Source organism: Marmota flaviventris, chromosome 5, assembly GCF_047511675.1.
Source record: "Marmota flaviventris isolate mMarFla1 chromosome 5, mMarFla1.hap1, whole genome shotgun sequence".
NCBI lineage: Eukaryota > Metazoa > Chordata > Mammalia > Rodentia > Sciuridae > Marmota > Marmota flaviventris.
Window position 1 is genome coordinate 102,345,921 of NC_092502.1, and position 16,788 is coordinate 102,362,708.

The window sequence follows — 16,788 nt, forward strand, 5'->3', positions numbered from 1 at the left end:
TAATTCAGATCCCAGTACCTCCACCTCCCCTTTGCTTCCCCCACCCTCTGCTCTCTTCCTTCTATTGATCTTTCTGCCATTTACTCATAGTTACTTTCTAAATTATTTTCTTATGGATGTACATGATGGTGAGATTCACTGTGGTATATTCATATATGTACACGGGAAAGTCATGTCAGATTCATTCCACTATCTTTTCTCATCCCCTTCCCTTCCCTTCATTCCCCTTTGTCTAATCCACTGAACTTCCAATCCATCACCCACCCCCTGCCCTTTTGTGTGTTAGCAACCATATATCAGACAAAACATTCAGCCTTTGGTTTGAGGGGATTGGCTTATTTCACTTAGCATGAGAGTCTCCAGATTCATCCATTTACCAGCAAGTGCCATAAAAACATCTTATAATTTATAAAGCACCAAAAAATTTACATGAACACAAAGAAATATGGAAAACCATTCTAGATTTCATTAAAAAGGATTAGAGAAATATAAGTAAGACTTTTTCTATTTTTTATTGGTGCCTTACAGTTGCATGTAATAGTGGGATTTGTTGTTACATATTTATACATGTACATAATATAAATATATAATTTGACCAATATCATTCCATAGTATTTCCCATTTCCCTCTCTTCCTCCCTCCCCCGGTCTCTTTCCTCTACTCTACTGACCTCCCTTTGAATTTCATGAGATGCTCTCAACAACTTTCTTTTCCTTTTTCCTCTATACCTTCCACATATGAGAGAAAACATACTATCCTTGACTTTCTGAGTTTGGCTTATTTTGCTTAACATAATGTTCTCAAGTTCCATCCATTTTCCTGCAAATAACATAATTTTATTATTCTTTATGACTAAAGACAATGCCATTGTGTATATATATCACACTTTGTTTATCCACTCACCCATTACTAGATACCTAGGCTGGTTCCATAGTTTGGCTCTTATGAATTGTGCTGCTATAAACATAGGAATGCATATATCATTATAGTATGCTGGTTTTAATTCTTTAGGCTAAATATTGAGGAGTGGTATACCTGGGTAATATGGTATTTCCCTTCCTAGTCTTTTGAGAAACTTCCCTACTGATTTCCGTAGTGCTTGTACTAGTTTACTAATTTACCACCCCACCACAGTATTTATTATTATTTGTATCCATGATGGCTACCATTCTAACTAGAGTGAGATGAAATCTTAGTGTAGCTTTGATATGTATTTCCCTAACTGCTAAAGGTGTGAATATTTTTCATATATGTTTTGGCCATTTGTATTTCTTCTTTTGGAAAGTGTCTACTTAGTTCCTCTGCCCATTTATTTGGATTTTGGGGGGTTTTTTGTTTGTTTGTTTTGGTTTGGTTTTTGTTTTTGGTATTAGGTTTTCGAGTTCTTTATATATTCTGGCTGCCAGAAGAGTAGCCAGAAAAGATTTTCTTCCATTCTATATGTTCTCTCTTCACATTCTTCAGTGTTTCCTTTGCTGTGCAGAAGCTTTTTAATTCGATGCCATCCCATTTATTAACTCTAGTCATTACTTTCCTGAGCTTTAGAGGTTTTTATTGAGAAAGTTGTTGCCTGTGCCCATATGTTAGAGTATTAACTGTATATTTTCTTCTAGGAGTTGCAGTTTCTGGTCTAATCCCCAGGTCTTTGATCCATTTTGAGCTGACTTATGCAGAGGGTGAAGGAGAAGAATCTACAGAGGTTCTTGCACTAAACTTTCCAGTGAAGCCCCTCAGCTCTGCTTTATCTTTGTCCACAGAAGTGCTATCAAAGAGAGATCATCTTTGGCCACACGGGTCCTATGTCTTGACTGCAGGAGTCCTCTCCCTCTTTGTTCTCAACCTCTTCTCCAGGGGAAGGTTTTAGTGGTCTCCCCAGTCTCGGCTTCAATGTTTGCTAACTTCAGACCTATTTCCTTTCTTCAACCAGTCTTTTTGTACAAAGATTTTAAACCAAGCTGTTAAACCTTGACTGTACCTTAGAATCACCCTGAGAGTTTTACAGACCAATACCTGGGTCCCATGCCAGAATTCAGATTCCATTGGTTTGGGGTGAGCCCAGGCACTGCTTGTATGAAGCTTCTGGTGATGGAATGTGCAGGGAGGCCAAAAGCCCCTGTTGTAAGGCTGAGGCTTGGGTTTCCTCTCTGTATACTTTGCTTTCTCTCCCTCTTTGGCTTCTATGCGCTGTCCAGTCGCTATGGCTCAGAACCAAGGCCAGGACAACTTCAAAACCATGTCTTTCCCTGATTTAAGCAGTGCTCGGGGACCTGGTTCCTGGCCCAAATTTTATCCTTAGTGTCACCAGGCCCCAGGAGAAATGCTACCCTTAATTCTACTTAATGCTGTGAAGACATAACCACACTCTTGTATTCTAACAAGCCACACAATGGGGCTGTTACTCCATGTAAGTCTTGGGCATGTGTGACACTCCGGATGTGACTTGTTCCATTTATTTTAGTCTTCTTTCCCTGATCCTCAGCAGGTTTTTTTTTTTTTTTAACCTTAAAGAAAAAAAGCTTCAAATATATCATAAAAATACTTTATTTTTCATGTTTATTTGATACAATTTTTGTTAGTCATTCTTTTAAAGATGCCTTTCTGTCTGAAAAAAGAAATGAATTGCTCTAGATGGCCCACTTCCAGATGCTAGAGGCAGACAGAGGTGGAGAGTGCTGTGCTAGGAGTGACCAGGTGACCTCGGCCTCTCCCAGTCATTTGCTAGCTACATGCCCTGGTACAAAAGCCACTGATGCCCCTTCTCCCTTCTCTCAGTTATCCACAGGTTACTGTGAGAATCAAATAAGCCAGTATTTGTTAAGGTGGTCTGGGAAAACATGTACATTTTAATCTTTCCATAACAGAATTTTTCCATCCTCATTCTCTGAGTTTTCCTTTTGATCTCTTTGGAAGCTTTGCTTACACTCATGGGATAGGAGCGCTTGCTAGGCTATAGGAAGTTTTTCTTTTGTTGGGAAGGATATTCTGCCATTCGTCTGCTGCTTTCTGGAAGTTCCATTTCAGAAGGAAGCCCTGGTGAGGTTCCATCCCGACATCTGCAAATCACATCCAGAGGGAAAATGTGACTCACCCGAGTTACTGTGTTAAGTTTTCATGGATATTATTCAGGGAGTAGGTGTTGTCTTTGGGCCAAATCACTTGAAATCATGACATCAGCCCTGTCACTGACTGACTATGCACCCACGGGAAGCATGGAGAAGGGTGGGCAATGTGGCAGGAGGTGAGAAAGGCCGCTTTCCTGGCCCTCCTGAAGTATTAGAGATAATGTAGTCAGAATATGAGGCGGTCCCCGGCGTTGGGTAGGAGAGCAATAAAGGAACCCACCAGCCACAGTGCTCTCATCAATAACGTTACACAAAATACAACTGCTAAGATGACTCAGCTCCTTGTGGAATGAGGAGAGACACAAACAAACCATACTTTAAGCTGCATGGATGGTAAACACATGAAATCCTTGCTCCCCACTTCTTTCTAGGGTACATCTCACCCCGCAAATGATCATTGCATAATTTGCTGATGATTCTGGAATGAAACTCCAGAATTCTTGACCTCGCTTATGCAGCTGCTACCAATCAACCCAAGATGCCAGTGGCCACAAAACTGTCAGACCTTCCCAGAACAAAGGTTTCAGTAACCTAATCAATGTCTGCATGGCATTTGGGCAAATGCTCAGACCACATCATTACTGTTGGCATATTCCTTCTCCCCTTCCACATCAATGCCGTCCATGGACATGGCATCATGACACAGATTTGAGTTATTTTCATTGAAAGGCACTTTAATTTTGATACAGGACTCTGCCAGGGTTGTGGGGCCCTTTGCTCCATGAGTTTGTGCTTTGTTTCAGCGGCTAAACCTTTCTCCTAATGACTTCAGCCTACTCTTTTCATTTATCCTCCAGCCTCAGTCACAACTGAACATATTTCAAGTACAGGGATGCTCTGTGCATTGCCCCTCTCGTCCCTCCCCGATAATAGGAGCGTGATGCCACACATCCAATTCAATATCTTGATGGATTATTGAATCCATGGGCACAGACTACTGACATTGAGGCGGACTCTAGGGGAAAGCATCTGATAGGCAGTTCTACAAGAAATTCAAAGAATCAAGGGGATGTTCCTGCAGAGAGAATGGCATTTCTTACTGAAGGTAAAATGTATTCAATAGCAAAAAGGAGTTCATCATATTTTGATTTATCCTCTTGATGCAGTAGCTTGGAAAGGAGCAACTAACCAGTTGTCCAAGTTGTTCTCCTCCTCTTCCACCTCTTCCTCTTCCTCTTCCTCTTGGCTTGGTGGCCTCAGTCCTGGGAAGTTGGGCCACTCCGCAGAGTCAGTAGCTACTGTGCAGATAAAAAGAGTAGGCTGTGAAGGGCTTTCTGTCCTTGAAACAGTGAAACTCAGACCCACCTCCTGTAGTGTTGGGCTTTTCTAAGATAGCTTAGCAGGTTCTAGATAATACAGCCATCCAAGCTGGGGGGGCCAGAGATGTGACCACTCGTCCTCTTGAAGAAGATTCTTGGGAAGCCTTCTCCCTGCCTGACAGAGACATCCCACCCTCTGCTCATACCAAGCCCTCTCCATTGTGCAAGTCAGAAGAGAATAGGTTGTTAAGGTGTAGGTAGATGGTAGATAGATGTGGTGCAAGGAGAAACAATAAAAAATAAATGAATAAACGAATGAATGAAATAAAAATTCTAAATTTGATTACAAACCATCGTTTCTAATTATTCCCCTGAACTCTGTGCTACAAAGAATAGTGGACCCAGTAAAATTGGAGAAACCCAACAGGCCTGATCCATCACTAAGCACGGATTGCTCCATGGAATTAAGCAAACTTCCCAGGCAGCACTCTGTCCAGTTATCACCGGGCAGCCAAGCCAACATAGAGTGGAACCATGATGGCTGCCCTATGCTTGCACTGTTGGTATGTGTATGGTAGTAGCTTGGTCCAATATGAAACTGAATGAATACTTCAAGACTCAAATTCAGATTGATATGTTAGTGCCCATCTCAGCAACCACTGTGGTCAACAGAGATTACCAGGCAGGGTGTCTCTAAAGCCAGCAAAATCAAAGACACCAAATGTTATCCCAATTTTAACAGAAGAATGAGAAGACTGACCCGAGAAGTAGGCTGGGAGTAGAACCCCACCTAGGATGGAATGGTGGTCTTGAACACCCAAGTTTGCTCTCAAGATCTACCTGCATGGTGATGTGGAACACAAAATCTGAAATTCTAGCCCAAATGGCACTAGTGACTCCAACCCCAGCTTCAGCAGTCTGTATGTTCTAGAAGGGATGGAAATCAAGACCTGAGGTGCAAGAAGAAAGGAATCTAAGTGATCTCTCTTGTGGTCTGGCTAAGATCCTTATTTATATTTATGTTTTGGAAATAGAGAAGGTGGACATAGGTGCAGCATGAAGGGATGATACTGATGAGGAGGGATGGAAATGCAATTAGCCTTTCTGCTCCCGAACAAAGGAGATTGGCCCTGGAATTAGTTCTGCTTTTCCAAGTACAACCAGTCGACAAACGCCAGCCTGGTCTGGGTGATACCTCACCACATACAGCATAGACAGCCCCCAAGGATCTTCTCTGACTCCTCAGGAGTACTACGGCACCCGAATAAGTAAATGCTGTCATAGAATAGCCTCCCACTCCTTAATAGTTTTCTCAGTCTCCCTGACCAGGATTGGATGGGTTTGACTAATCTGAAAAAACTTTTTGATTCTGATGTCCTTTGATGCCACTTCCTGAAGGAAGACTCTTCTAATTTGATCTCATCCTCTCTCTCATCTTCCATCTGAGTTTGGTGCCTCTCCTTGGTACTTCCTAATGACTTGCCTACTGTGTGTCCATCAATACACTGTGAGATTGCTGAGGGCAGGATTGTATTTAGTTCCTGATATGGCCCCAGGTCTAGTTCGGAGCAAGGTTCATACCATGGTTCCTTAAATGTTTCTGGAAAGCAAAAAGAGTACAGAATGATACCCATCCAGATTTGTCTAGGACTTTTCTGGTTTTAGCATTGAAAGTCCTGCAACCTGGAAAATTCTTCAGACTTGGATGAACCAAAGCGATTGGACACCTCACCCAGAAGACAGAGGGAGGCATAAGAAAGCATAAGAAAATAAAGAGGGAGAAAAGAGTAATTAAATTAAGTCCAAATGGGCCTAAGCTGAACTTCATTTGCTCTAATTTGCTGGCATGAGAAGGATCCTACCTTCCCACCAAGGAGGTAGCAGCTGAGTAACAGGTGAGTTACTGCAAACTGTGGGGACACTCAATGATCTCATCGCTATAAAAAAGCAAAGGGGCATTGGGCCAGACTATCCAGTCATAACTGAATCCTGGAAATAGAACTGTGATGTTCATTTTGAAGGCATATGTTGAGAACCTACCCTTTGTCAGGTTCTATTCTAAATGCTGAGAACTCAACAGAAAAAAGAACAGGCCCTGCCTTCCCAGAGTCCAGAGGAAGCAGGACACATCAAGGAAGTGTCCCACATGCATCCTGTTTCATGCATGTGGGTGAAGGACTGCACACACAGCTGATGCACAGAGTGGACAGTTGTCTGCTGCATTGGCACCAGCACTATCCTGGGAATCCTAAAGCACAAAGTGTTGCAACCCCTTAGAGCAGGCCTTCACCATGCATCCCTGTATCTGTAAAACCCACAGAGTAAGAGGGCTATTTGCCCATTTTTAAGCAACAGCCTTCCCAGAGGGCCACTGAAAGGTGTAGAGAATCAGATGTAACTGCGTTACTATTACTGTCCTTGATGGAGTCTGCCTACAAACGGGATATTCTGTCAAGGTATAGATAGATAACAGCGGACATGCTTGAAAACAAGGTGTCTGCTGTCCTTGGGAGGGCCTGCTCGCAAACGAGAGGCTCCTTCAAGGTTTAGATAAGGTAACAACGGACATGCTTGAAAACAAGGTGTCTGCTGTCCTTGGGAGGACTTGCCTGCAAACGGGATGTTCTGCCAAGTGGGCTAGGAGGGCACTGAGAAAAATTTTATTATCTGTTCTTAACAAAGAGCAGAGCTCAACATACTCCGGGCCGAGAATAGATTAGCCATGAGAAGCGGGTCACTTCTGATTAGAAAGTAAAACTTCTGTATGCTATGTTTAATTAGCTGAAAGACCTAATTTATTGATGTTGGAAGGCTGACTTCTTTGTTCACAATACTATAAAAAGATTGCTTGTACACAATAAAGGACTTTTTTTCTGCTGCTGCTTTGCTTGCTCTGCTTCTTCTTTCTTTTCCCATGCTGACCTGCAAGTGAATTACTGCAACAAAAGGATCACCAGGCCCGTGGCTTAAATTAGATTTGACATCATGTCCAGGTGGACATGAGACTGCTATTGGCCAGACACCAGCAGGAGGTCCAGAGAAGAGGAAGGACACAAGGTTTTCACTGAGCTCAGGGCAGATGGAGCTAATCTCCCAGTTGATAATCTGCCTACTCCTTCCGAAACTCTCCATTTCAAATGCCCCAAGGACCAGTGGCCAGGCAGCTGTCTCATAGCCCAGAGACATGGGCTGTGCAACTGGAAACAAAGCCGGTGTCCTGCCCCCATTTTATTCTACTACTAATTCTCCACTCTTAGCAACAGATCATGGCCTCGTGAGAATTGTGTTGGTGACTTTTTATGATGAACCATTGAATACAGACTCTGCACTCATTGAGTGGAATAGACAGACCCTCTGCCTTGGTTGATCTTGAACCTATCATGAGGTTCAATTTTCATAGATCTGACACTTTATCAGTTTGACTCAATAATTTTTGGCTGATTTTCTCACTAAAACTTCCACTGAATCCCTACCGTCCAGGGCACATTTAGGGAATATTATTATTTTATGGCAAAGAGAAGTAGCTCATTCCCGAGTTGTTTCAAAACTCAGAAATATTGTAGGAAGCACATTGTTTTGTGGATCAGAGAAAAACAGACATGGATTAAGTCTCAGAATTTAAATGGTCACCATGCCTATAAACTATATTTCCTTTAATATAGTTATTAAATATTTTAACTCATTCATAGAATTTCTCCTCCCTTTTTCCTTCCCTCCTTCATTTCCTTGTTTCTGGCCATGATGTGAAGGTATGGCAGTGAAACATGACTTGTTTTCTTCTGAGAATTTGCAAGTCATTGGGATGGATTGCTATTACAAGCAAAGACTTGGAGCTCAGCTTCTTAACAAGCAGACTCATAGCTGAAGCCTCCCTCAACCATCTGCCCACTGCCTCCCATGTTAACAAATTATTTAAACACAGCGTGCTAAGTGGACAGGGAAATAACTGGGAGGCCTGGCAGGAATACGAAAGGAGTAATCAGGAAGGCTTCATGGAGGAGGAGATATTGAGTTGAAATTTTGAAGTATGAATTAGGAGTATACAATGCAATGAAACTTCCACAACTTGTTTTGTAACCCATGATTAAGACAGGTCAAAAATATGAAAAAGCAAGTTTATATCAGGGGTTTGGTTTTAGGATCATCAGAGGAATTTGATATAATATATATATCAGCCAGACTGGGAGACTTTCTACCACCATGCAAAATTTGTATTCACATTGAGTTGCTGCCCTTGAGATGCTGTAAGACCCCATGTTCCCCATCTGTAATGGAGATGAGAAAATGAACTTTTTTGTGGAAAGCTTTTCTAAATTCTAAGGAAAAAAAAAAAAAAAGACTTTGGCTTCATTTACAGTTAACTAGAAATTTCCATTAACCAAAATGCCCCATTCCTCAAGCTGGCTGGCTAATTGAGGTTTTGCTGCATCTGGGTTTGGTTCACCGCCTCTTCTGTTACTCGGAGGCCCTCCTTTCTCTCTGGGTTCCTGTGCTCCCGTGTCTGCTGAAGCATTTTCCTCTCCTCTGCTCTCCTCTCCGCCCTCTCAGCTGTCAGTGCCTGACTCAGCCAGGGCTGTGTGGGAACCGTGCAGAGTGATTCAGTGCGTTGAGACCCTGAAGGAGGCTCATCATCGCTTTCCTCCTCCCTTGAGCGGGTACACCTCGTTCCTCCTCAGCTGACCACTCTCACTGAAGCTATTTTTGTGGGTGAGGCCATAGCTGAGACTCCAGGCAGAGTATAAAAAGCAGTCCACAGGGCATGGATGGCCAGAGAGATTCATGTTTCCCAGGGAGGAGACTGGAACTTTGACAGGACACAGCTGGCTGAGGCGGTGAGCTGGAAGATTCAGCCCTGGGGTGAGGAAGAAGAGGAGGAGGGTCTTTAAATAGCAGGTGGCTTCGCTGTTTCTATAAATGAAAACGGTTCGTTTTCACTGAACACTGATTACAGAGGTGGCCTTTTATTAGACAGCCCTAAGGACCCCTAGGACAGCCCTTGAGGCTCCAGCGGAAATGTTCCCTGCAGTTCATCAACATGGTTGACTGCACGGTGCCACACAGTGCCACATGGTGCCAAGAATTACTTCTTTCTGCTTGAGCAGTCTGCACAGGCCAGCCATGAGTGGCCTGTGGTGGGGTGGAGAAGGACAGTCACAGGCCACGCCTTTACTTCAAACACTGCCAGACTTAATTATCCTTTCCACCGGTGTATTTGAGAGTCATTCAGCCTCCTCTTGAGGAGCAGAACCCCAAGAGGCAGAGGTATTCTGCCCTGGGGGTGGGGAGGAGAGGGAAGGAGGGACTGGGTTGAGGCAGGGCCTGGGAAGACCTCACAGGTCTCTCCATAAGATAGGGCTCAATGTCTCTCTTCTCTTTAATCAATTAAAAAAATCCCTTCTAAAAAGGAATTAAATGGGCAGGAGTCTGAGAAACACTTCAACCCTGAGAAAAATCACCTGCCTTCCAGCATAATTTTTTTTTTTTTTTTTTGCACCAGGGATTGAACTCAGGGGCACTAACCACTGAGCAATGTCCCAACCCCCCATTTTGTATTTTATTTAGAGACAGGGTCTCATTGAGTTGCTTAGCACCTCACTTTTGCTGAGGCTGACGTTGAACTCACGATCCTCCTGCCTCAGCCTCCAGAGCCCCTGGAATTACAGGTGTGGTGCCACTGTGCCCAGCCCAGCCTCACTTTTAGGAGGAAGCTGAACTCCCTCTTTCAAGGCGGGTTAGCATTGTCCACCCACTGGCCAATGTCCCTGGAAACATGGCCACCAAATTGGTGGAGAAACCAGGGTCAGGGGAGAAGGAACCTCACTGGTCAGGTTCCCACACTAAACAAGTGATTCTACTACTGTTTCTCAATAAGGAGTAAAAAAATTACAGCAAATACTTCCTGAGCACATACTATGTGGCAAGCATCATGCTGAATGTTTTGTATTCATTAACTCATTTAATTCCAGTAACTCTATGAAATAGATTTTATTTTCAGATCAAGCACCAAGACACAGCTGGAAAGTGGCAGAGTCAGGATACGAACCGAAACCCAAGTGGGTTGGAAGTCTGAAACTCTTATCTACCACCCTATACTAGATCTGTTCATAGAGTACTGCTTCCTTCCAAATACGCCCTTCGTTTTCCACCTTCATTTTATCTACTCATCTATCTTCCCAGACTTTCCTACAAATGTGTGGTGTTGCAGTATTGCTCTTGATGCAAATGTCAGATTTCCTTGGTCAGATTTGCTTAGTGTACGATTTTCTGCTTAGATATATCAGGGATGTAAGTACTATGAAAAATGCAGACAGAAATTCTCTACAATCCATCTGCCACAAAATGCGAAGGGATGCATAAAGGCTACCCAGTGGAACCGCCTACTTTGGAAACCTGAGAGGACCAGGAGCCTCCACAAAAGGAGACAAGACTCCCCATTTAATCTAAGCCTCCCTAAAATAGAGCAGTGTCAAGAGGCATGTCATTCAACAAGTACCCAACAGAAGGGCCTCTCTCAAATGTGCATTATGTGAGTCCATTTTAGCCAAGTGAAGAAAATTGAATCTTCAATATGGAAGAATAATTTTGACAGTAGCCCTGGAAAAAAACACTGGGTCTTGGATACTCCATCAAATAAATCACCTTGGAGCCAGAGCTGGATTCCCCAAGTGAAGATTGTGCTGCTTATAAAACTTCTCTTCTCGTCCTCAGAAGGACAGCAGGCTGGCAGAAACCCTCACGTTCCAGGAGTGCGAATCAGACATATCGAGGCGTGTCCATCCCCCAGTGGGAGCGGAAGGCAAGCAGATTCACTTCCCAGATGGCTGGTTTTGGAAAAAGTAACTGGCTGCTCCCCAAGCCCTTTCCTGATCTGGCCTTGGCTCTGGGGACCAGGGTTGAAGCTGCTCCTCTGAGAAATGCATTTGCCCTTTGGTTGCAAAACATCTCCAAGTGATTGATGAACCCATCCCAGGCAAGAAAGGAATGTCACCAGCCTCTGAAATACAGCCACCTCTAGAAGAAAATATTTCTCTCTTTCAGGAAGCCCCAAGCCATCTGAGTATATAAGAAGAGAATTGAAGGGGAATGAAGAGAAGGAAGGGGGATGGGAATAGGAACAACAGGGGACATAACTTTCCTATGTTCATATATAAATACTCCCCAGTGAACCTCAACATCTTTACATCCACAAGACTGGGATCCTAATTAGAATAAGATCTATTCCATGTTTGTATAAATATATCAAAATAGATCCTACTGTCATGTATAACTGAAAAGAACAACAAAAATAAAAGCTAACATAACATCCATGATAACAAAAAGGTCTAAGGAGGCCCTTTAAAGAAGACAGGGGGATGACTGCCTCTTTGATCTTTAATAATTTTAAAAACTTGTTTTCTCTTTCTTCACATTTGGGTAGTTTGGCTACTTGTGTAGAACAACTGACCTTGCTCTCATTATATCACCGAAAATGTAAGACCTGGGATGAGGACAAGGGTGGAAGGAATTGAAATTATTATTAAGAAATCTATCACACAGGGCATCTCAAATTCAGAATAAAGTTAATAAAGACCAAAAAATAAATAAAAGAAAAGGATTGAAAGAGATCAGATTCAATTGCAGAGGTAGGAACTTGAGTCAGGCTCATGAAGGATCATGGTTCCTGTAATAAGATGAGGAATTTATTTACACTAAACTGTGACCTCTGTTTTCTCCTTTGGCTAAATGTGCCTAGTAGCAGATCCAACCCTCAGCAGGGGCCATAACTCTTTCTCAGCAGATGGTGTCCGCCAGCCTTAGGAAATTGGGTGGAGGCCCTCCAGTCAGCAGGTGGGAATGTCATAGACCACATTGGCCCAGAGCACTCTGTCGGATCAGGACAGTGCCTGGTTCCGAGTCAGCTTCTCTGGAAGAAGACATCAAGCCCCATTCTGTGACCTTGTGGCCGAAAGTAATTTAATCTTGTCTAGGCCTTTGATTCTTCTTATATAAGAGGTAGAGGTCGAACTAGATATGTGTTTTTTAAACTTTTATTAGTAGTGGAGGCCATTTGGCAGGCTAAATCCTACAAGGCACCCAATAACACGTAAAGCAAATATAAATGGAGCTCAAATATAAATTTGAGCTTGGTGTAGCACACTGATATGGAGTTTTATAATTTATATTTCAGAGCTTCCAATTATTAGTTGTGTGACCTTGGAGAAGTTGCTTGTCCATTGAGCCTCACTTTTCTTATCCATAAAACAGGGATTATAATAATATCCACTTCATAGTTATAGTAAAGATAAATAAAATAATCTGCATGTAGCACTCAGTACAGAAGGGTCCAGTAAATGTTCACTACTGTCATTCATCATCATCAGCTTGCAGCTAGAGTGGGGACCTTGATTCTCATACACGTAGTCCTTCTTCTCATTCTTAGTCTATTCTTTCCATAGCCCTGGAGAATCAGGGCTCTGTGGGGCCCAGCTTTAACACTACCAGGGAGATAAGTATTTGATAAACATTGCTGAGACCAGAGGCTTGTGAGGTGCTTATTAAATCTCTAGGTGATTAGGCATTGACAGTACTGTTCAGGTGTCAGGGGTCTGCACAAGCACACAAGGTGTCGTGTCTCCAAACACTTTGAAGAGACATTGGAAAATGCTTCTGAAAGTCCATTTAGTTGTGATACACCCAGATTCCATATCTGTCTGCCTCGGTCAGGGGCAGCATCCCTCCCTGATGACTTCTATGGGCTGGGCTGGTGGCCACCAGAACTGGACTGGTGGAGAAATGGTCAGCTCCTGCCTCTGAGGCCCCTGCCCAACTCACTGGGACAGCTCAGGCTTACCCTCTTGCTGCCCTCCTGGACTTTCTCTCTGTGGTCTTAGCCTCAGCTCACTTTCCTTCCCAGACTATGGTCTCTGCTTAACCTTCCCCTGGCCTGCCCTATTCTTTAATTGCCAGCATCCTGTTGGGACAATTTCACGGAGAGATGGAATCAGTGCATTAAAGTAAGAAATCTAAGGAGATACCATTTTCCGCCTAATCTGTTTTCTCCCCATGGGTCAATTTGGCTGCACTTTTATTTTGAAATAAAAGAACCTAGAAACAAATGAGCAAACACCTTATTGTTGAGAACCATCTGCAGAAAATCCTGTGGAGCAGCTCCAAGGTCAAAGCTATCTGTTCTGCCTCATACACAAAGCAGTTGACAGGCAAAGCAGGGTGGGAAATCATAGGATCATAAGAAGTTTGGGCAAAAGCAAACATCTTCATTTAAATTAAATGTAAAAGTAAGAGTTCTCTCTGCAGCCCAAATCTTCAAACTAAGAACATTTGTGTATTTAACAGAAACAACAGTGATCATGTGGAGTTGGCTGGGTGGTCAGGAAAAATCAACAGCAACCCTGAGACTCATTCTTGGCTCTTTTTTTCTCTTTGATCCCAGATTTTCATTTTTAAAAAAGTGCCATCTGTTCTTCCTGTAACTTTTGTGTTGAAGAAAAATAATTTTGATTTTTAAAATTGTGTGTTTTCTCTCTCTCTCTCTTGCCCTAGCCTGATCCTTCTGTCTGCATAGGTGAGGGAGAGAGTCAAGAGGTCAGTTTCTACTTCTTCATCTGTGTGACTAACTCCCCAGCACAGGATGAGCCCTGTAATTCCTGTCTATTAACAACATGAGAAGATATACAACAGGGTTTGCTTTAGGTTGCCAAGAGACCTTTCCTTGGTGATGGAAATGCTCTGTATCTGTGCTGTCCAGTGCAGTAGCCACCAGCCACATGTGGCTACTGAGCACTTGAAATGTGGCTAGTGCAATTGAAGATTTATTTCATTTTAATTAACTTAAATCTAACTCTAAATTTAAATATCCAAAATTTATACATGCAACACAGCTTAGGTCGGGGGAGAGAGAGAGAGAATGTATGCGTGTGTGTGTGTGTGTGTGTGTGTGTGTGTGTGTTTGGAGAGACTTCAGAGAAAGGAGGCAGAGCTGGGATCCTATCGTAGCAGGTTCTGATCCCCTCCCTCCTCTCTTGGCCTTCTTCTGGTACACGGTCTTTCCACAAACCACTGCTAACTGCCTGAACAGCTCTTAAAGAAGCAGTTTCCTCCAGCATATGGTCACATAGCTTTTTCTTTTTCTTTTTTTTTTTTTTTTTAATGATTGTAGCTTCCAGCTACTGTTGTTGTTATGTGGGCTCTCCTGATCTAACTATACTCTTTAAGTCTTCTAGCATAAAAAAAAAAAAAAATTATTTCATCTAGGATGCTAACTCCAATCCAGACCATTAAGCATTTAGAGAAGGAATGTGGGTCAAGTTTCAGCTCAGGCAGAAAGCATGCCACAATTCACAGCAAGGTCTTCACAGGAAGCCGGCCCAGGTGAAATGGTGGCCTGGGTTCTCCCGTTAGCCAACCCCATAGTCTGCCTTCGTCAAGAACTAGTGTGCTAATTAACTTCACTTACCCTGTCTAGTTATATAGGCAACTATATAGCCTCTATACATTTTAATCTATTTTACAACAGACAGCCTCTGTTTTCTCTTTCTTTTCCTAGTATCAGTGACACTGTGACGTTCTAGACTCTTGGCAAGACACTACTACTGAAATATATAAACGATTGATGTAAAAGATTAAGATAAGCAATGAGTTTTAATTAGAGAAAAGGAAAGCAACCTTTGCTCAAATTTGCCACACAGGACTGAAACACAACAAAGTGATCAACTTCTATTTTTCTCTGATTCAGTACCATATAGGAATTAGTTATCTCATTTGATATCTATAAACTGACATGAAAAAAAAGCAGGTCACCTTTTATAGATGAAGAAACAGAGGCTCAGGGTGGACAAATGTCTTGCTGATTTATTTTTTCCTTGGAGTAGGATTTCTAGATTGAAGCCAGGGTGGGATCAAACACTAGGATCAAGTTTGATTGAGTGGAGGGAGTTTCTGCAAGGGGATGACATGCATGAGGATCTTTTTTCTTTTTTAAAGAACGGCGAAAGGGCTTACATCCTTTGGGAGGAGAGCCTGGTATCTGTGTCACATGGTAGACCTGATGGTAACCCTGCAGTTTGGAGTCCAAGTCTTACGGGTTCTAGGAAGAAACTCAAGAAGGGCTCTGCACACTCTTTCTGAGTCAGGGTGACCAAAAGGGGCCCAGAAGAGAAAACATAAGGACTTTGGTGACATGGTATGAAATGCCACAGACACACCCTGAAATCACAGGATGAGACATGGAAGTGTGTATGGGATTCAATGTCCTACCTTAGTTAGGGTGGGGGACAGGTAGTGGCACTTGGGTTATTTTTGTTCATAGGACTTCTCTGTTACCAGCAGGCTGGCGAAGCTTGAAAAAAGTGAGTCATCCAGTTCCACCGTCTAAATGTTTGCATCTCCCCAAAATTCAGATGCTTAAATCTAACCTCCATAATGGTATTTAGGAGTGGAGCCTTTGGGAAATGATTAGCTCATGAAGGCTCTGCCCTCAAACAGGATGAATGTTCTGTGAAAGAGGTCTGAGGGAGCTTGTTTGCCCAGGTGCAGACTCAGCAAGAAGATGCCAGCTACAAACCAAGAGCAGCCCTGACCAGACATCAAATCTGCTGGTGCCTTGACCTTGGACTTCCGGCCTCCGGAACTGTGAGTAATACATTTCTGTTGTTTATAAATTTACCCAGTCTAAGGAATTTCTTTACAGCTGCCTGAACAGACTAAGCTACATGGTAATAAACAAAAACAAGTGAAAGTCTGAAATTAATCTTCAAAAGTCATCCAAACTTTTCCCAGAGCATCCTGCCTGCTATTGTCTAGGCTGGGTAGTCGGACATGTTGCCTGGTCTGAGACCTAAGACACTGGGTTAAGAGTTAGAAACAAAGCACAGCACTTTTCCAAAATGCCCACTTGCCCACAGAAATCTTCTCAAAGAGAAACCAACCAACCAATCAAAAAGAAACAACAACCTGAGCGTCAGTAGAGGGCCACAGAGAGATCTTAGGAGAACAAGCATCTCCAAAATACGTTGTCTGGCTGAGACATAGGCCCCAGCAATGAACCAGCCTCCGGGACCCTCTGGTATCACCCGAGGCCAGGGTGTCCATCCTCATTGCTTCCAGGGAAGCTTGCCAGGCCGCCAACATAGGATACTCAGCAAATACTTGTTAGCTGATTATATCTAATTTTAAGTTCTCACTCATTTACATTTTTCAAGGAAATTTGGCAAAGGAAATCAAGAAACTATTTCTGGTTTCTCTTTAGGTTACACTTTATTCTGCACAATTTTGAGCCAATACAGTAAGAATATGTAATTACATATGGGTTCATTTTAGCAACTTTACAGGAGTTGAACTTCCTGCCGCTGGTATTTATGTTCCAATGCAGAAGACATGAAAAGGAGGTATTAGTGAACAGTTCTAGACGT